The sequence below is a fragment of the Anomaloglossus baeobatrachus genome, chromosome 1 (assembly GCF_048569485.1).
Source record: "Anomaloglossus baeobatrachus isolate aAnoBae1 chromosome 1, aAnoBae1.hap1, whole genome shotgun sequence".
NCBI lineage: Eukaryota > Metazoa > Chordata > Amphibia > Anura > Aromobatidae > Anomaloglossus > Anomaloglossus baeobatrachus.
Window position 1 is genome coordinate 844611785 of NC_134353.1, and position 21144 is coordinate 844632928.

At 47.0% G+C, this 21144-nt stretch overlaps 1 protein-coding gene across 1 annotated transcript in view; it reads left to right on the forward strand.

Annotated features, from left to right (window-relative positions):
- The first annotated feature begins 8069 nt into the window (after nucleotides 1-8069).
- Nucleotides 8070-21144, forward strand: part of OCLN (occludin) — a 44211-nt gene continuing 31136 nt past the window's right edge. Inside the window, exon 1 of the mRNA XM_075325153.1 lies at nucleotides 8070-8255. The gene's annotated coding sequence lies outside the window, so the exon portion shown is untranslated. The remainder of the gene's footprint in view (nucleotides 8256-21144) is intronic.

Below are 21144 nucleotides of genomic sequence, written 5' to 3' on the forward strand. Positions count from 1 at the left end.
TGAATCACATACGATTGTGGAACTTATTATTATTCTGAGATCTATTGAATTAAATGAACTTTGTGGGAAAACCACTTTAGGGTATGTGCGCTCGTGTGCGTATTACATGCAGTTACGCTGCGTTCTGCACCGCAGCGTAACTGCATGCGTCCTGCATCCCCTGCACAATCTATGGAGATTGTGCAGGAGCCGTGCACACGTGGCATGTTAGAACGCAGCGATTCGTCTGCTTGCCGAATCGCTGCGTTCTAAGAAGTGACATGTCACTTCTTTCGTGCGTTCTGCATGCTGTCTATAGGGAGAGGCAGCATGCAGAGCGCACAAATCTGCCGGCACCATGCGCTTCAGAACGCAGCTTTTCAGCTGCGCTCTGAAGTGCACATTTTCGGTGCGGTGCAGAGCGCACACGTGCGCACATAGCCTAAGTCACTGCCTTAGAAGAGGCGCCAAATTCACTAGAGTAGGATTTCTAGCATACTGAATAGTGGCCCTTTTGATGTGTTGCCCATTTCCGCCCCCTTGATTTATGCCATAAAATTTTGCACAACTCACAACTGAGAAAAACTTTGTACATTTTTAAAGCTTTTACTCTACTTTTCTGGCATTAAAGCTTTTATGAATCGACCCCTATGTTTTTAACGCCAATACAATTGAAAGCAGGTTCTCCTAGCAATAGAATGCTTTCTATGGGTTGGTTTTTTTCACATGTACCGTTATTTTGGCAAGAAAATAATCGGTCACAAATTACATGGCTAATCCGGGGCACTTTGCTGCAGCATTTATCCTCTGCATTGAAAATCTGCACTAAAAATGATTGACCTGCAGTAGTGTTGAGCGAGTAGTTGATTATTTGTACTCTCTATGCTGTTAGCAAGTACTGTCCGCTACTCGCATATTCGTTACGAGTAGCGGGCGCAATGTAAGCCAATGGGGAATACTCGCCAAGTAGCAAGTAACCCGAAAGCCATACTATTCGCTACTCTCACGAAAAGTACGGCTTTTGGGTTACTCACTACTTAGCGAGTTTTCCCCATTGACTTACATTGCGCCCGCTACTTGTAACGAATATGCAAGTAGTGGACAGGACTCGCTAACTACTTGCTCAACACTAACCTGCAGTGGAGGTATATCGGTTTCGGCACTGATCCACGAGCACTTTTTTCACTGTCAAATTGTGTGGACTTGACCTCGCAACGTGTCATGACCGTCTCCTAACATTTAGAGCTGGTTGAAATATGGCAATGCTATAAAATACACAATAGTCTGCATGAAGAGCCAAGGTGCTGATTTTATTTTTATCGGGAAGGCAAATACTAAGCATTAAATCACTGCACAATAAATTTACTTTTGATACGCAATGTACACACCATGGTACTGCTGGTCAGAGCTGTGCTTAAAAAGCAAGATAATCTCTTTCATTTCCAATGCGTTATCTAATACTAATCTAGATGTACTAATAATCATGAAGGAGATTAAAATGACATGTATAAACCATTACTACAGAAAAAGGCATTGACCACATATCCAAAATGTATACATTGATCTATTGTGGCCAAGCGAAAATTTACAAAACTGAACACGAGGTTCTTTGTTAATATTTTGATCAGAAGAATGTATAAGCCCACTGTAGATTTGAGCGAGTACCTAACTCTTCATACTCGCGATACTCATAACAAGTAATGTTTAATACTCGCGTATTTGTTCTGAATAGCGTGTGCAATGCAAGTCAAAGGGGGAAAAAACTCGCAAAGTAACCTGAAAGCCGCATTATTCGTGCGAGAAGCAAATAGTGCGGAATTCGGGTTACTCGTTATATTGCGAGTATACCCCATTGGCTTGCATTGTACATGCTATTTGGAATGAATATGTGAGTATAAAGGCCACTTTACACACAAAGATAAATCTGCGGAAGATTTGTGGTTGCAGTGAAATTGTGGACAATCAGTGCCAGGTTTGTGGCTGTGTACAAATGGAACAATATGTCCATGATTTCACTGCAACCACAGATCTGCCAAAGATTTATCTCTGTGTGTGACTGGGCCTTTGGGCCCTGTACACACACTGCGGATTTACCGTGGATTTGCTGCAGAAAATGTGTCTAACATTGCTGTATTGCTGTCATTCCCCAGCAAATCCTATGGGTTTTAAAAAATGCTGTGCGCACACTGCGTTTTTTTATACCCGCGGATTTACCCTCGGATTTTCCGCTGCGGAATTAATGAGCATGTCGCTTCTTTTCCGAAGGTACCTGCGGTTTTTGCCATAGATAATGGTAAAAACTGCGGGGACCAACTTGCGGTAAATCTGCGGCAAAAACGCGGGTGCGGGATTCTTTCAGAGGGTCCGTTTTTTTTCTTAAGAAAAAGGCACTTTCTAGTGCGCACATAGCCTTAGACAGTACTAAAAAACTAATCTTCCATATGTTCAAAAAGCTGAGAGAAAAATAGGCAGAACCCCTGTGTAGTCTCATGCTAAGGCCTAAGCCACACGGCGAGAAAATCGGTGCGAGTGGAGTGCGATAAAACATCGCATTCCCCTCGGACCAATATTAGCCTGTGTGTCAGCACACATGAGCGATTATTTTCTCAGCCCTAATCGGACCGAGAAAACAATCGCAGCATGCTGCGATTGTAATGCGAGACTCTTTCTCTCGCACCCATTCAAGTGAATGGGGCGAGAGAAAAATCGCACTGCACTCGCGGTACACTGGAGTACTGCCAGTGCACTGCGAGAATGGCAATAGCCGACTACGGAGGAGAGAGGGCGATAAATCCCTGCCTCCCCTCCTCTGTGCCAGCCCGCCCCTGCAGCTGAGGTCCGCTCGCATGATCGGACCTCAGATGCAGGCACACTCGTATGACACTCGGCTCCTGCTGTGCTGCCAGCGCGAACAGAGTCTCATGCGAGCATCGCAGTAGTGCCCCGTGTGGCCCCAGCCTAATTGCAAAACACATGGGCCAAATGTGGGGAGGTGCTGGTGATAGTGGGCTTTGTACATTCTGATCGTAACGTAACGTTAACCTCGTGTTCAGTTTTGTACATTTTATTTAGCCTCAATGTATGACTTTTGGATGTGCGGTCCATAGTTTTTTCTCTTCTGTAGTAATAGCGCGTAAAACAATTTCCTAGTGTTTTCACAGTGGTGGACCTGATTATGCTGGTGACTGCAGCATGCACCATTCACTTGAAAAGGGACTAGAAACATGGATGATATCCTATTACGCAAAGGGAAGCTGTCAGCACGTTTTTACACCTGGGCGTAGGACTGCAGCTGTATAAGGGCTTGTCTTCCAATAAAAATGATAGCTTTAATTAGTAGAGGTCTAATGTGCCAGCCATGAGGAACCTAGAATAGAAGCCATATACAGATCAGGATGGAAGTGCACTGGAGGCGCGTCTATTATGTCATAGATATCACTACATCCATGTGCCAGAAAGTGCGACAGATTTCCTTTAATGACATGGGAATAATCCTTTATGTCAGAGTTGGGCAATTAATTTTCCCGAGGGGCCACGTGAGAGACCATGACTGGTGTGGAGGGCCAAATGAATAGATAGATATTAATTCTGCTTAATATTAATAGATTGCTGAAAAAAGTGATACCTGTATATCTCAGCGCAGAAGCCACTTTGCTGAGAAATTATCTTTTATCAGTTTATGTACACTATCTCTACCAGGCTATGGACGATAACGCTGCATCCACACTTCATCTGCATATGTCTCGCCTCCCATCAGCATTACTCCGTCCCTGTGACGTTGACCACTTGACAAGGAATCGAGTGTGGTCATTTCTGTTCTCTTCTTTCCTCCGCAATCTTCCGCTCTTCTATGGGCATTGGCTATCAAGTGCCTTCTGCGCAGGTGCCATTCCCAGGGTTCTCCAGCTCACGAGTCTAATCATGCTGGAGGCACTGGGAATGGAACCTATACAGAAGGCACTTGATGGCCTATGCACATAGAAGATCAGAAGACAGTGATTTCCCTTCAAACGGCTGACGTCACAGGGTTAGAGTGATGCTGATGGGAGGGAAGATATGCAGATGAAGAGCGTTATCTTCCGGGCAATGTCCTCCCCATAGCCTGGAAGAGGTAATTTACATAAACTGATAACAGATAATTTCTCAGCAAAAAGGCATCTGATCCGAGTCACACAGGTATGACTTTTCAGCAGTCTATAACCTGTATGCCAATATTAATAGTTTAGACGGGTTACAGATGGTCCAGTCTGGGGTCTCCAGTCCAGCTGAAGACATCTTGCCAGCAGCTCCTCACCTTCCATCTCTCTGAGGCAGTCGCGGTGTTCATTAGATGGGTGGTTGCCGGTTAATACTGGTGGACAGGGTCACATTTTAATGGAGTCTATTTTAGTTTTATTGGTAAACTTGGTTTTATTAATTATGTAACCTGTCATAAACACTGCAGCCTTTTATTTACCAGACTATGTGGTTATCGTTGGTTGGTCGCTGTTCCCATGTAATATCTGGGCAACCCAAAGGTACAATGCAAACCCTATGACAGCTCATGAACAAGGCTGCACTTTTTGAGGTGCTTTTCCTGCTGTTGCAACCAAACAAACTGTACATAAATGTGTGCTAAGTATTTTGACACAAATTGCGCCAAATGTTTCAACCATATTGTTACAAAATGTCCAATTCTCAGAAAAGCCCTCATAGTTCCACCACTTCTGCTGCACACATGGATGCCTAGAGCCCAGAGGTGGCCTGTCAGCTCCACCTACCCTCACTCCTCCTGTCCAGAGGTGGCCTGTCAGCTCCACCTGCCCTCACTCCTCCTGTCCAGAGGTGGCCTCTCAGCTCCACCTGCCCTCACTCCTCCTGTCCAGAGGTGGCCTGTCAGCTCCACCTGCCCTCACTCCTCCTGTCCAGAGGTGGCCTGTCAGCTCCACCTACCCTCACTCCTCCTGTCCTGTCAACTCCACCTACCCTCCCTCCTCCTGTCCTGTCAACTCTACTTGTCCTCTATCCTGTTGCTCAGCGGTAGCCTGTCAGCTCCATCTGCAGCACAGATGGAGCCCAGAGATGACATGTCAGCACCACCTGCTGCACACATGGAGGCCTAGAGCCCAGAGGTGGCCTGTCAGCTCCACCTACTGCACACCTGGAGCCCAGAAGTGGCCTGTAAGCTCCACCTACTGCACACCTGGAGCCTAGAGGTGGCCTGTCAGCTCCACCTGCTGCACACCTGGAGCCCAGAAGTGGCCCGTCAGCTCCACCTACTGCACACCTGGAGCCCAGAAGTGGCCTGTCAGCTCCACCTGCTGCACACCTGGAGCCCAGAAGTGGCTTGTCAGCTCCACCTACTGCACACCTGGAGCCCAGAAGTGGCCTGTCAGCTCCACCTGCTGCACACCTGGAGCCTAGAAGTGGCCTGTCAGCTCCACCTGCTGCACACCTGGAGCCCAGAGGTGGCCTGTCAGCTCCACCTGCTGCACACCTGGAGCCCAGAGGTGGCCTGTCAGCTCCACCTGCTGCACACCTGGAGCCCAAAAGTGGCTTGTCAGCTCCACCTACTGCACACCTGGAGCCCAGAAGTGGCCTGTCAGCTCCACCTGCTGCACACCTGGAGCCTAGAGGTGGCCTGTCAGCTCTACCTGCTGCACACCTGGAGCCCAGAGGTGGCCTGTCAGCTCCACCTGCTGCACACCTGGAGCCCAGAAGTGGCTTGTCAGCTCCACCTACTGCACACCTGGAGCCTAGAGGTGGCCTGTCAGCCCCACCTGCTGCACACCTGGAGCCTAGAGGTGGCCTGTCAGCTCTACCTGCTGCACACCTGGAGCCCAGAGGTGGCCTGTCAGCTCCACCTGCTGCACACCTGGAGCCCAGAAGTGGCTTGTCAGCTCCACCTACTGCACACCTGGAGCCCAGAAGTGGCTTGTCAGCTCCACCTACTGCACACCCGGCACTTAGACGTGGCCTGTCAGCTCCACCTACTGCACACCTGGAGCCCAGAGGTGGCCTGTCAGCTCTACCTGCTGCACACCTGGAGCCTAGAGGTGGCCTGTCAGCTCCACCTGCTGCACACCTGGAGCCTAGAGGTGGCCTGTCAGCTCCACCTACTGCACACCTGGAGCCCAGAAGTGGCCTGTCAGCTCCACCTGCTGCACACCTGGAACCTAGAGGTGGCCTGTCAGCTCCACTTGCTGCACACCTGGAGCCTAGAGGTGGCCTGTCAGCTTCACCTGCTGCACACCTGGAGCCTAGAGGTGGCCTGTCAGCTCCACTTGCTGCACACCTGGAGCCTAGAGGTGGCCTGTCAGCTTCACCTGCTGCACACCTGGAGCTTAGAGGTGGCCTGTCAGCCCCACCTGCTGCACACCTGGAGCCTAGAGATGGCCTGTCAGCTCCACCTGCTGCACACCTGGAGCCAAGGGGTGGCCTGTCAGCTCCACCTGCTGCACACCTGGAGCCCAGAGGTGGCCTGTCAGCTCCACCTGCTGCACACCTAGAGCCCAGAGGTGGCCTGTCAGCCTCACCTGCCCTCACTCCTCCTGTCCAGAGGTAGCTTGTCAGCTCCACCTGCTGCACACATGGAGGCCTGGAGCCCAGAAGTAGTTGTCAGCTCCAAACATGGAGCCCAGAGGTGGCCTGTCAACTCCACCTGCCCTCGCTCCTGATGCCCAGAGGTGGCCTGTCAGCTCCACCTGCCCTCATTCCTGCTGTCCAGAGGTGGCCTGTCACTGCACCTGTCCTCCCTCCTGCTGCCCAGAGGTGACCTGTCAGCTCCACCTGCCCTCACTTCTGCTGCCCAGAGGTGGCCTGTCACTGCACCTGCCCTCACTCCTGCTGCTCAGAGGTGGCCTGTCAGCTCCACCTGTGCCCTCACTAATGATGCCCAGAGGTGGCCTGTCAGCTCCACCTGCCCTCACTCCTGCTGTCCAGAGGTGGCCTGTCAGCTCCACCTGCCCTCACTCCTGCTGTCCAGAGGTGGCCTGTCACTGCACCTGCCCTCACTCCTGCTGTCCAGAGGTGGCCTGTCAGCTCCACCTGCCCTCACTCCTGCTGTCCAGAGGAGGCCTGTCAGCTCCACCTGCCCTCACTCCTGCTGTCCAGAGGAGGCCTGTCACTGCACCTGCCCTCACTCCTGCTGTCCAGAGGAGACCTGTCACTGCACCTGCCCTCACTCCTGCTGCCCAGAGGTGGCCTGTCACTGCACCTGCCCTCACTCCTGCTGTCCAGAGGTGGCCTGTCACTGCACCTGCCCTCACTCCTGCTGTCCAGAGGAGACCTGTCACTGCACCTGCCCTCACTCCTGCTGCCCAGAGGTGGCCTGTCACTGCACCTGCCCTCACTCCTGCTGTCCAGAGGAGGCCTGTCACTGCACCTGCCCTCACTCCTGCTGTCCAGAGGTGGCCTGTCACTGCACCTGCCCTCACTCCTGCTGTCCAGAGGTGGCCTGTCACTGCACCTGCCCTCACTCCTGCTGTCCAGAGGTGGCCTGTCACTGCACCTGCCCTCACTCCTGCTGCCCAGAGGAGGCCTGTCACTGCACCTGCCCTCACTCCTGCTGTCCAGAGGTGGCCTGTCACTGCACCTGCCCTCACTCCTGCTGCCCAGAGGTGGCCTGTCACTGCACCTGCCCTCACTCCTGCTGCCCAGAGGTGGCCTGTCACTGCACCTGCCCTCACTCCTGCTGCCCAGAGGTGGCCTGTCACTGCACCTGCCCTCACTCCTGCTGCCCAGAGGTGGCCTGTCACTGCACCTGCCCTCACTCCTGCTGCCCAGAGGTGGCCTGTCACTGCACCTGCCCTCACTCCTGCTGCCCAGAGGAGGCCTGTCACTGCACCTGCCCTCACTCCTGCTGTCCAGAGGTGGAATGTCACTGCACCTGCCCTCACTCCTGCTGTCCAGAGGTGGCCTGTCACTGCACCTGCCCTCACTCCTGCTGTCCAGAGGAGGCCTGTCACTGCACCTGCCCTCACTCCTTCCATGCCTCTCATCCAGGGCAGACTGCAGTCACTCAGCAGGAAGTACACTGCCATGAAACCGGTCCCTGCCGAGAGTGAGGAGCCGGGAGCGCAGTGAAACCTGTTCTGCTGAGTTTCAGGTGTCCACAGCTCGGCTGCCACGCCCGGCTCCCCAGGGTGTGGGGGAGGGGAGAGGCACTGAGAAAGGGAGGCAGGCCCAGTGCTGAGGCTCCAGACGTCCCTGTGCCAGGACTGTGGAGAAGACGCAGCTCTGCTGCTGTGGAAAGTTTCTGGTGTGGATTGTGTGGAGACCTTCAGCTGCTGATAGAGGTAAGAAGTCTCCTGATCTGGTGGGATCCAGAGGATTTATTGACAAGCTCCACTGTACATAGATCTGCCTGATCACCTGCCTGTGACTGTATTATTTGTGGAACTACAACCCTCAGCATTCACCTTGCTCCTATGATCAGGTCCTAGGCTGGGGATGTGACTGGGAGCTCCGCTTACATTGTCCTTCCATACTTGTTGTAGGGTTCCTCTCCCATTTGCAGAGTGCACCTGTTTATTCGCTTTGTTGGACTCTTTGTCCATGTTTCCTTAGTAAATATCCCAGTAAAGCCAGGAGCTGGTCCCAGTAGAGCAGGAGACGTTTCCTTTGGACGGAGCCCATCGCTCTTTGTTTGACGCTTTCTTTACATTCGGTCATAGATGCAAAAATAAGATAATTCCTCAAAACCGAGCAAAGTATTCCTTACAGGCGCGGGCACGTCCTGAGCGTCTCACCGGCGTCTTCTGTGTCTCCAATAATTTATTATTTACGAATTGTCAAGATCTGTGACATTTGTGGGGTCTGTTATGTGGCGGGCACAGAATTGCAGTATGGACGTGTCATGGACCATCATTGGGCTTCTATCATATAAATTGTTCACCTCAAGACGCAACCTTTCTAGGAAGAAACCGCTGCTAAGTCTGTGGGTCACTGCTTCTTTTAGATGAGTTTTTTTTTTTTTTAAGTACGCTTCGAGAACCGCCGGCATTTTGTTTTCTGGCTTTTCGGTCACTAATTGTTGTGTTTTTGTTTTATTTTTGCTTCCTTTCTTTTTGTTTTGTATAGTCTAGTGAGTCGCTACTAAAGAAACCGCCGACAGAAGAACGCTTGGGTCACTTCTTAACTGCTTCTAGTCTCTGGAAACCTAAAGCCTAAACGTGATCCGCAGTTGTTTTACATGGCCCAAGTTCATTCTTTTTGGTGTTTTATTTAGGCGGGTACGTGCTGTAACCCACCTGACAAAAAGCCGTCATGGCACAAACCCTGATTTCTGTCACTCACATCTTGCATGCCACAATTTTCTCCATCATGGTGTCTGTCATTTTTCTGGCACACATAGTGTAGGGTTCTGTGCCAATCGATCTGGTAAAAAAAAATGATAGGATAAGGACTGGTCGCGGATTCCAATACAAAATACAGATTTCATAGGGAAAACTCCTCAGGATGTGATCAGGGATGACCCGAATAGTCAGAAATCGATGCAGGCTTCAGCGTTAGGTCTCGTCACACCGCCATATTTTGAGTGCGATCCGAAAAACACTGTATTGCACTACGACCAATGTTATTCTATGGGGCCACTCACGTGAGATTTTTTTTCCCTTAGAGGAGAAAATGGAAGCATGCCCAAATTTTATCTGCTATTTGGATCACACTCGGCAATGCAAGTCCATGGGGGCAAATCCTGGAACTGCACCCAAATGACCTCTGAGTGCAGACTGATTTCAGTGCATTGACACAATGGAGAAATCTTGCTCTCCATCTTCTCCACAGTGGGCTCCAATTCTCTAATCTGAGAGAACCGGATCCTGCTATGCGGACTATGATCAGAGTTTGATCAGTGTCAGGGCAGAGTCACCCTGACGTATGACTCGCACGAGGGCAGAGATAAATCTCGCATTGCACTCGGCCCCATGTAAGACAACACAGCAGCTCACATCTGCGAGTTTTTCCTCAACTCTAAACGGACTGAGGAAAAAATTGCAGCATGCTGCGATTGCGAGAGCAGTGTCACTCGCACCCATATGGGTCTATGGGAGTGAGAGAAACATCGGACTGCACTCAGATGTCATCTAAGTGCAGTGTGATATACGCATAGGCTGACCATAGAGGAGATGGGGGGGATTGATCCTGCCCTCAACTCCGCAGCTGTGTTCCAATCGGCAAGATTGGATCACAGTCGCATGACACTTGGCTCACAGCAGAACAGTAGTCGAGGGTCGTTAACATATTGCATCCGATGCACTCTTATCACATGCTGTACACTAGTGTGACCCCAGCCTCGTTTGCGTACTTTGCCTAATTCTTTCGGATGAGACTCCATGGCTATGTACCCTGGCCTCAGGCTAAGTTCACATGTCCAGTAATCATCCGTTTGAGCGGATCCTACAGAGATCCATTGACAAAAAAGTCTGTCTGCCGGATCTGTTTTTTTTTTTTTTTTTTTTTTTTTTTTTTTTTTAATATATTGGTGTTTATGGAGAACTGATCCGTTAACGCAGTGTTCCCCAACTCCAGTCCTCAAGGCACACCAACAGTGCATGTTTTCAGGATTTCCTTAGCATTGCACTGCTGTTGGAACCAGCACCTGGGCAGGTAATTACATTATCACCTGTGCAATACTAAGGAAATCCTGAAAACATGCACTGTTGGTGGGCCTTGAGGACTGGAGTTGGGGAACACTGCGTTAACGGATTGGTTTTTTAGACATCCATTTTTCCTCCATTTGTAATGGATCCATTTTTTTTCTCCCAGGATCCATTTCAAATGGAAGATCAATAGTAATCCGTTAACGGATCCATTCTCCATAGACTACAATGTTAAAAAGAACAAATTCGGCAGAAACCGGTTATTTAACAACTGTTTGCAGAATTCCGTTGGCAAAAAAGGTTCTGCAGGATCCGTTCTAATGAATGATTACAAGACAAATCAACTCAGCCTAAAGCAAGGATCGCGCAAATATAGAGTCTCTCTCTCATCCGAGAGAATCGGGCCGATTGACAAATGACATTGATCAAACTCTGATCATGGTCTCTGCAGGATCCGGTCTAATGGATGATTACTGGACCTGTGAACTCAGCCTTAAATTGATAAGAAAATAATAATCATAATATGTATTCATTTATATAGTGCTATTAATTCCACAGCACTTTACATACATCAGACACTGTCCCCATTGGGGCTCACAATCTAGAGTACCTATCTGTATGTCTTTTGAGTGTGGGAGGAAACCCACGCAAACACGGGGAGAACATACAAACTCCTTGCAGATTTTGGCCTTAGTGGGATTTGAACCCAGGACTCCAGCGCTGCAAGGCTGCAGTGCTAACCACTGAGTCGCCATGCCGCCCATCTGACACTGATCCTACAGTTTTCTCTAAAGCCAGGCTTCATTTTTTTTTTTCCTTGCTATAAATAGTATAGGGCAGATTTACATGATGAGTGATGTGTTGTTGTTTTTATGACACTAAATACATAGCACAATTAAATCTACATGTGACTGGATTAAGGGTACCTTCACACTTAGCGATGCAGCAGCGATCCGACCAGCGATCTGACCTGGTCAGGATCGCTGCTGCATCGCTACATGGTCGCTGATGAGCTGTCAAACAGGCAGATCTCACCAGCGACCAGTGAACAGCCCCCAGCCAGCAGCGACGTGCAAGCGACGCTGCGCTTGCACGGAGCTGCCGTCTGGAAGCTGCGGAGACTGGTAACTAAGGTAAACATCGGGTATGGTTACCCGATGTTTACATTAGTTACCATCGCACAGCTGTGTGTGCAGGGAGCAGGGAGCCGCGCACACTGAGCGCTGGCTCCTTGCTCTCCTACCATAGCTACAGTACACATCGGGTTAATTAACCCGATGTGTAATGCAGCTACATGTGCAGAGAGCAGGGAGCCGCGCACACTGCTTAGCGCTGGCTCCTTGCTCTCCTAGCTGCTGTACACATCGGGTTAATTAACCCGATGTGTACAGCAGCTACATGTGCAGAGAGCCGGAGCCGGCAGCACAGGCAGCGTGAGAGCTGCAGAGGCCGGTAACTAAGGTAAATATCGGGTAACCACCTTGGTTACCCGATGTTTATCTTGGTTACAAGCTTACCTCAGCTGTCAGACGCCGGCTCCTGCTCCCTGCTCGCTTCATTTGTCGCTCTCTCGCTGTCACACACAGCGATCTGTGTGTCACAGCAGGAGAGCGGCTTTGAAGAAAACGAACCAGGGCTGTGTGTAACGAGCAGCGATCTCGCAGCAGGGGCCAGATCGCTGCTCATTGTCACACACAGCGAGATCGCTAATGAGGTCACTGCTGCGTCACAAAAAGCGTGACTCAGCAGCGATCTCGGCAGCGAGCTCGCTGTGTGTGAAGCACCCCTAAGACATAGCACCTGTAGTGTTATCTACATAACAGACATGTGAGCCATTACCAGTCATGGGGATTCAGGACTGGGTCGTGCATTCTTCACTGATCAAAAGAAAATGTCCACAACGCTTTTCTGCGCTCCATGCCTATTTGTCTCCTGTCAGCAGCACTGGAGATATGAAAGGGACAGATATTATCGAAGGTGAAATATCAAAACTGGGGCTAACTTGGCAAAATTGTAATAAATAAGTCATAGCTCTTAAAGGACTGTGCAGGAATCGCTTGGGGTGAAGACAGGTGTTCAGTAAGGGGTGAAATGCTGTCCAAATGCCACCTTATACAGTATGAATATAACGCGAGTCAGGAGTTGTTTTTCTGGATCGTTCTGCTAAGTCTCGAGTAGAGTTTCTGAGCATTTTTGCTGTCACGATATTTTGCCTGGCCCCCATTAATTTGGTGGATGCTGTTAGGCTGTGTGCAGTGTAAACGCATGCGTTCTGCGTCCCCAGCAAAGTCTGAGAATTTAGTAAATTCCATACTCGCGTTGCATTTTAAAACGCTGCATTTTGCATGCCAAATTTTTGACAAAATCGATGCGTTCTAAAAAGCAACATGTCACTTCTTTTGTGCATTTTGGATGCTTTTCCACTCTGTCTATGGCAGAGCAAGCATCCAGAGTGCATCAATTCTGCATCCATTCTGCATTCAAAATACATCCAAAACGCAGCATTTTGAAACGCACATGCAGTGCCAAAACGCTGCAGAATATTTGTCACGGCAGAACGCAACGTGCACACATAACCTTACAGTTTATTTCAAAGGGGCTGAAACTGGTTTTTTTTGTGTTTGTTTTTTTTTTTTTTTTTTAGTAACTTGCAATGATTTCCAAGCACACAGGATGATGGACAAATGACAATGGGTAGAATAGGTATGAAAACAGTAGTCACATAATGGATTCCAATAACCATGGTGGTAGCGGTTTATTATATTCTCATTCGTGTCTGCTCCTGCTTTTGAATTTTTGTTGTTTTGCTATGACGACTTGGACTGACGCACGCGACTTGTTTTAGGTCCTTTGTTCTTTGTTATGTTGGTTGACTTGCTTTCCTGCTGAAATCTGCTCCTTGAATGCCGTGCTTGATCGGAGCACATTAATTGAAGAACTTGTCTACTATGATGTGTCTGAGTAGATTAAAAGGAGCCTTTGTTTTTTGTTTTATAAAACTTGTTTATAAGCACTATATGATTAACCACTGGGAGGTTGGCTCTCCAGCCTGGGACATCTTGGGCCGGCGGATCCTACCTTGGGGGGGGGGCATCTTGGGCCGGCGGATCCTACCTTGGGGGGGGGCATCTTGGGCCGGCGGATCCTACCTTGGGGGGGGGGCATCTTGGGCCGGCGGATCCTACCTTGGGGGGGGGGCATCTTGGGCCGGCGGATCCTACCTTGGGGGGGGCGGTTATCTTGGGCCGGCGGATCCTGCCTTGGGGGGGCATCTTGGGCCGGCGGATGCTACCTTGGGGGGGGCATCTTGGGCCGGCGGATCCTACCTTGGGGGGTATCTTGGGCCGGTGGACCCAGCCTGTTTTTAAAAAGGGTTTTTTTTCTGATGAGACAAAATCTTTAATTCTCCAAAAATACCCATAGAAGACCTTTTCACTCTTCATAATTATTTTGTTACCACAGGCCTAATGATCCTATGGTGTCTGTGTCCTTGAGGTGTAGGAGGAGCCGTTATCTTCACAATATTGTGATCACTTGGGTTTCTCAATCTCCGGCGGCTCAGATTGCACGGACTGGACCTTTGAACATTCAGTTCCAATGTGACTAAACTAACTTTACACGGTGAAAATGTTGACAACCTGCAATAAGGAAGCCTGAGAATCTGTGGCCCCAGGAAACTTCAAGCCTCGTGTATGTACTTTATTTTCAAACCTGCAAGAAAGTTGCATAGTTTGTAATGAAATCTCCTTCGACTTTCCAGGTTTTGGCTTTTTAGAATAAAGCGGTCTATGTAAAACTTCATAGTTTGCAGCCAAGAACAGAAATTCCTTTGGTTGGTAATGACTTTGATCTGTTGATCGTGATGAAGGCTTATCCCTGTACTCTAGCTGACTGATACAGCATGGTACAGCCTTAAAATGTGTGATATAAAATAATTTGTTACTTCTCCTTAGCTAAAGTGTTAACATAACAATGTTGGCTCCGAAAAGCATTTGATGTCAGGAAGGTCCCCGCTCGGAGGCCTCTCCTTCTTCCCCTGACTATAATGCACACTTCGCTCTGTACAGACTTGGCTCTGGTGATCACAGCAGGATCCTTGGTGTGTTCCTTTAGGAAAATAGAGCTAAGGAATGTAATGTTTGCAGCCGAACATTGCTTCTCTAGGAAGCTATTTATAGTCCTATTGTCTAAGAGCTGACCATGAGGAGGTAGAAAGCCAAGTGAACACCTGTATGTGATCTTCCAACCATGGCGGCCATATTTCATAATAATTCCCATCTCTATTAAGCTTTTTGTTTTAGATTAGTTGTGTATAATTATGTGCATGGTTCCTCCATTGTGCATTACAGCCTGATCTGCTGGTCTAGTCAAACACAGGCTTACCTTGTGTGCACCATTGAGCCGTGTAGTTTCATGGAAGTTTTATGCTCTTAAGTTCTCCACTACCCTAACTCATTTAATTTTTTTTTTTTTATTTTTATTAATCAGTCGTGCTATTATTTGCCACTAAATGCATCCATACTCTATTATAGTAATATATAAACCTTTTTATCCTGCAGATAGCATCAATTGGTGTCTGCCAGCAGCAGCTGTGATGTTTACATCCCTTCCTCTCCCCAGGCTTTCTGTGCTCCTTCTTTTCTACAAGTTCCATAATGCATTGCAGTAGCTTGTGATCCAGCACTTGGCACAACCCCTCCTTTCTCCATCCTGCTGAAGATATTGGGAGATACAAAGTGTCAGAGTAGCGCTGTGTAGGTATCAGCCCATCTGGCACTTGCCAGATGGCCTGTACAGCTGTCATTGTGCATGTTAAGCCACTTGCGTGTCTTGTATCGCATCACCCGGCACAGATGCACACTCTCCGGTCAGTAGCAGGTCAGCTGCATGTATTTCTATGCAGCTGAGATGCTCATGTGCGGCCCTGCCGAGTGATGTGATGCGAGACTCGCAGGAGTCACTCACAAGTGTGACACCGGCCTTAGGCAAATTTCAAAGCTTTTCAGCTGCCCATGTCAATGATTGGATTAGGTAAACCCTTTCTAGTGAAGTGCTGCGATCTGTATTTCAAAAGCAAAGGTGTCGGCCCCTGCTGTTACTGCTGAATGAAATTGTCAGCTCCGCTTGTAATTCATTCAAAAATGTCTACACCCACTACCAGGAGCCCAGTGATGACTTTCTTTTACTTGGTCTGATTTCTGTGCTGGAAAAGGAAGAATCAGTGGAGGAAGAAGAATCTGCATAACAATCCAGTACTATGTGATCCTGCTGAGATGCACTCATAGAAGCTATACATCCAATACAAGTGTATTACAAAAGATATTGTTTTGAAGAGCTATGATGTATGGCAACCAGATGACGACAAAACTATTAGAAAACCCCTTTAACACAGCAAATAGGCAGAAATCCTGTCAAAGCAAAGCTGTTTTTGAGAGGTGGCTGGATTTGATATAGGCACAACCAGCATGCTTATCAACAATAATGATCTGAGACCTGCTACGGTAGATTGTACAGAGAACTTGGCTCTTCCATGATGCACATTAGGCGTGTCTGATGGCTCCTTATTACATATCCGATTTTTAAAAAGAACTTTATAGTGTAGAGTTGACATCGCAGGAACTTAGTCAACAACAGCTATTTCTAGTCTATAGAGCTTTATATGCTATAAACTACGCAATCTTTCTTTAACTTCATATCCACCTTCATCTTCCAAAAATTGGCCAATGCTCCTAATCTCCAGTCTAACTCCCCTGGCCCCTTTTTTTTCCCCTCTACCCATTGAAAGCCTTGATCTGCCTCTACACAGAATGTCAATCTGGACATATACCAAACGATTTTTGTCAGCAGAATCTGTTAAGAATCACATATTTCTAAGCGGACATAGTTTCTTTCTTGTTTGCCTTATTATAAATTGAAGTGAGACAGATTTGATTTTAACCTACTCTGTCAATTTCTGGCTGACTACTGCTGCGGCTAGTGGATGACTGAGCAATCATTCCCTGTACTTGGAGGACCAAGAACTAAATGCCTATGGGGCTCCGGGAACCATCACAATGTCATTGGTGAAGAGAGTATCCAGTCTTCTTCAGATTGTGGAATTCTTCTATGTTTGTGATGATGTTGTTGTTGTTTTTTTTTTCTCTGACAATCCCCTTTTTAATGCTGGGATCAATAGAAAAGTGTCTGACTGCAGTGTCACCACTTTCCATATACGCGGGACTGCTAAGTCTTTGGCTTTGTGATCTTTTTTTTGTTTCTATGGTAACGAATGTTACATCACATGAAAGCCTTATGTCTAATATATGTTTTCAAAATTATGTTTTGTTGCTTATGGCAACAGTGTTCTAGACATGATGGAAAACAAAATGGCGGAGTCTAATGCGATATTCACAGCAACTGAGAGCAGAGGAGTGATACAATTCTTGTTTCTGCAAGGAAAGTGCGAAAGATACTCAGTGATATCTCGCAGACATTGGGGGATCAATGCCCTTCATATTCCTTAGTTAAGAACTGGGTTGCCAAATTTAAAACTGGCCACTTCAGCACCAATGATGAGGAACGTCCTGGACGACCGAGAGTTGTGGTGGTTCTGAAAATCATCGATGCTGTGCACAACCTCATACTGGAGAATCGACAAATTTCAGCTAAAGCAATAACAGACATCATGGGGATTTCCTGTGAACGTGTTTTGTGTCATGAATATTTGATCATGAGGAAGCTATCTGCAAAGAGGATCCCCAAATGTTTGACAACAGATCAGAGAAGCATGCGAGTGAAAACTTCCCGGTCCATTTGTCTGCGTTTCAAGACTGTTAAGAACTTCCTGGATCGACTGGTCACTATGGATGAGACCTGGATTTATTTGTATGACCCTGAAAATAAGGGGCAGCCAAAAGAGTGGAGGCACAGTGGTTCTTCTCGTCCAAAGAAGTTTAGGGTGTAAAAATCAGCCACTAAGGTGATGGCATCTGTGTTCTGGGATAAGGAGGGCGTGCTGCTAGTGGACTACCTTCAAAAGGGTTCCACCATCAATGCAAGGCATTACATTGAACTTTTGGACCAATTGAAGGCAGTTCTGAAGGCCAAAAGGCGTGGCAAGCTGTCCAAAGGAATCCTCTTCCTGCAAGACAACGCCTCCGCTTACACTGCAGAAGTGACCACAGCACAACTGGCAGAGCTGGGCTTCCAGCTGGCTGACCACCCACCTTATTCACCAGCTTTAGATCCCTCTGACTATCCTATGTTTCCAAACCTGAAGAAACGCCTCAAGGGTACCAAATTTCACACTATTTCTGATGTCTGATGCATGACTGCTTTGGATGCCTGGTTTGAGGCATAACTGAAGTCCTTCTTTTAGCTAGGCTTACAGAGCTTGAAATATCGATTCTAGGTTGATGAAACTTTACATTTATTCCACATATCAGCAGCCCCTCGTAGATGCAGACTGGAAGATTCTGATTGCTGCCAAAAGTGATCACAATGGTACTGTACCATGAAGCAATGGAAAATGGCAGATTGATCTGATTTACGTTTACATTATGTGGCTGGCTGAGTGCATCACTTACCTGGGGAACAGATGGCAGTACGATGATCTTGAAAATCTTGGATCATGATGTGTTCAGCATACCAACACCTTGTTGTAGACAGACCACTGGTGCAACTTGTGCAGTCGCAAAGGGGCCCATTTCTACCACCCAAAGCAGGTGAACATGTGCATTATGATGAGCTAGTGGCTTACAAAGGGCCCATATACTGTTCTTGTATAGTGGGCCTCTTCTGTCTGTGACCACTAGAGATGAGCGAACCCATGGAAGTTCAGTTTGGCAGGTGCAGTTAAACAGACCCTCCTTGGGTTCGAACTTGACCCAAACTCCAAAGGAAGTCACTGATTGGCAGTTTGTGTCTTCATGCAGCCAGCCATAAGCAGAACGCTTCCAGGGGAGGGTGGGCGGAAGTGTTTTGGCAGGCTGCGTTTGAGAATTGGTTTGAGTAACCGAACAATAACAAAAGGTTCACAAAATTGCAATGCAGCAATAACTTCTTTCCTATATTGCAGCAACAATTTCTTGCTCAACCACGGGTCTTGTGATATGTTTTTAATGTCACTTGGGGTCACCATGGGTCTGGGCCATAATTCACCCATGGAAATACATCTGTATGTGGAGAAGACATAAAAAATTGTAGGTGGTTGAAAAGGGATTGTAGTGCCACTCTAGGGCAATGATATAAGGCCCCCATAAACCATATTTAAAAGTGGGACACGCCTCCCAACTTCATGGGGACAAGACATCTAATGGCCATGGGGGGGGGGGGGGACCTACTGACTTTCTTAAAACAGGTCCTTGGGTACAAAAGTATCCTGCTGTTGGAGTTTCAAAGTCCGATTCTTTTGTTCTGTGAGGAAATAAGCCTCTGTCAGAGGAATCCAGCAGATTCCATGATCTCAAAGAAAACACAGGAGCACTCAGCCGAGCAGAGCCGAGGAAAAGTCTGCCTAACAATGAGCTAATGTATATGGGGACCTATACACTGCAACTTAGCTCCACCATCACCTCTCCGTTTTAATAATGTTGGCACATGTTTATGATTGTGGTCAGTTACCGCACACAACCATTTGCTTATACGCTACATTTTCCAATTGCAGCAGCTTACTTGTATCTAATATACTACCTTTGCTAGACTACAGGGGGTTTGTTAGATGAAGGCTTTTATGTAGATGAACTAATGCATTGAGCATGTGTGAAACATTTGTGCAGCAAAATGCATGTTAAGGGATAAGTGAACCCGAACTGTAAAGTTGTACCGGACACCAGGTGTCTGTTTCTTGGACTCTAACATGGACTAAAAAAAAAGTCAGCGTTCCATTAATGTCTGCATGTTAATAAAGCTTTTATTGCATGCTGAAAATGCCTGTCCGCTGCTGTGAACAATAGAGTGAAAAAAAGATGTGGGCTCCTGCCTATTTTTGGGGAGTGATTTATTCAAAAACGTTCTTGTTAAAAACAAAACAAAAACCTGTACACTTGCCGGGTTAGTAATGGGGGTGTCTGACAGACCCCTTATCTATTACTAACTTGAGGGCTTGATGCCAGCTATCTATTCACAGCTGACATCAATCCCAAAAGTATTACCCAGATTGCCACCACCCCAAGGCAATAGGGAAGAGTCGGACAAATCGCCCTAATTAGGGCATCTAATAGATGCGCTACTTCTGGGGCAGCTGCGGGCTGCTATCCTCAGGCTGGCAGGGTCCAAATTAGTCATTGGTCTTCCTACTCTGGTAATACCAGCCTCCAGCTGTCTGCTTTACCGTGGCTGGTTATCAAATATATTGTGGAGACAACTCTGCCTTGTTGTGTGTGGGTGTTAGTTTTTTTATTAAAAAAAAAAAAAAAAAAGCTTGGGATCTCCTCCCTATTCACTTTAGTTTGTAGGGCAATTGCACCCATATTACTTCCCTTTGCAGCCCCCTAGCCTTGAATTATTTGGTTTGGGTTAAGTCCAGTTCCCAAATTGAACTTTTTATTTAAAATCCACCCGAACATCCACGGGTCTGCTCATCTCTATACATGTATGCAATGTCACTAGGCTGTAATCTCGACTCTACATTTTCCGGTGATTACAGCAACCCAATTGGGCAACATAAAAAAATAAAATATATAGGACATCTCCTGAAAATGAGGCTTATAGCCTGTTTCGGAGCCAAAAATATAAGACCCTGGCTTATTCTACTTTTCCTGTGACTGGTTCATTCTTGGATTTTTGTTACAAATACGGAGGTAAAAAAAAAACCCTTGCCAAATACTGAACGTGCGCACGTGACCTTAATGTTATGACTGGGGAATATAGATGGGGATCTGATTCATTGCCATTTGCCACATGTTTTGGTTTTTTTTTCGTAGCCTGGTGCTGTTAGTTTTGTGAAGGCTGTGCCTTATAAACATGTTTTTGATGTGGCATATATAATATATCATTCTGAAAACTTTTGTTGTTTAAACCTCATGAAATTAATGTGAATTGTAAAATTTGCTTTCGTTCTAACTGGAACTTCTATCAAGGTACCGTCTACTTTTTGGAGAGGTAGCAATTTCCAAGTCACAATGACCTTCTGGCTATTACTTGTAGTGCTGTGTACTCCGGAGGTCTCTTGTTCTAAATATGTTGCAGTGGGTCTCTGTAGTCAGTCCATTGGCAATATACTGAACAAATGTTGGTAATACATTGTGGTTTGGTTTTTGTTTTTTTCATTACCTGTTGTTGTGGTGGAGTATTTTTTTGTTTTTTTTGTGGTTTTTATTTTTAGAAATCTGCAACATGGATATTTAAACAGCTACATAAAAAAATAACTCTCCCTCCCCTGATACTGTTATACAGCATTGCTAGCATTATATATATATATATATATATATATATATATATATATATATATATATATATATATATATATATATATATATATATATATATATATATATATATATATATAATTATGATGAACTTTGAAGAAAACCTTGAAAGTCAGTGTTTGTTCAGCTGTATCTGTACTGTACTAGTTCTGAACAGGTAAGACGCCACAGATGGCAGA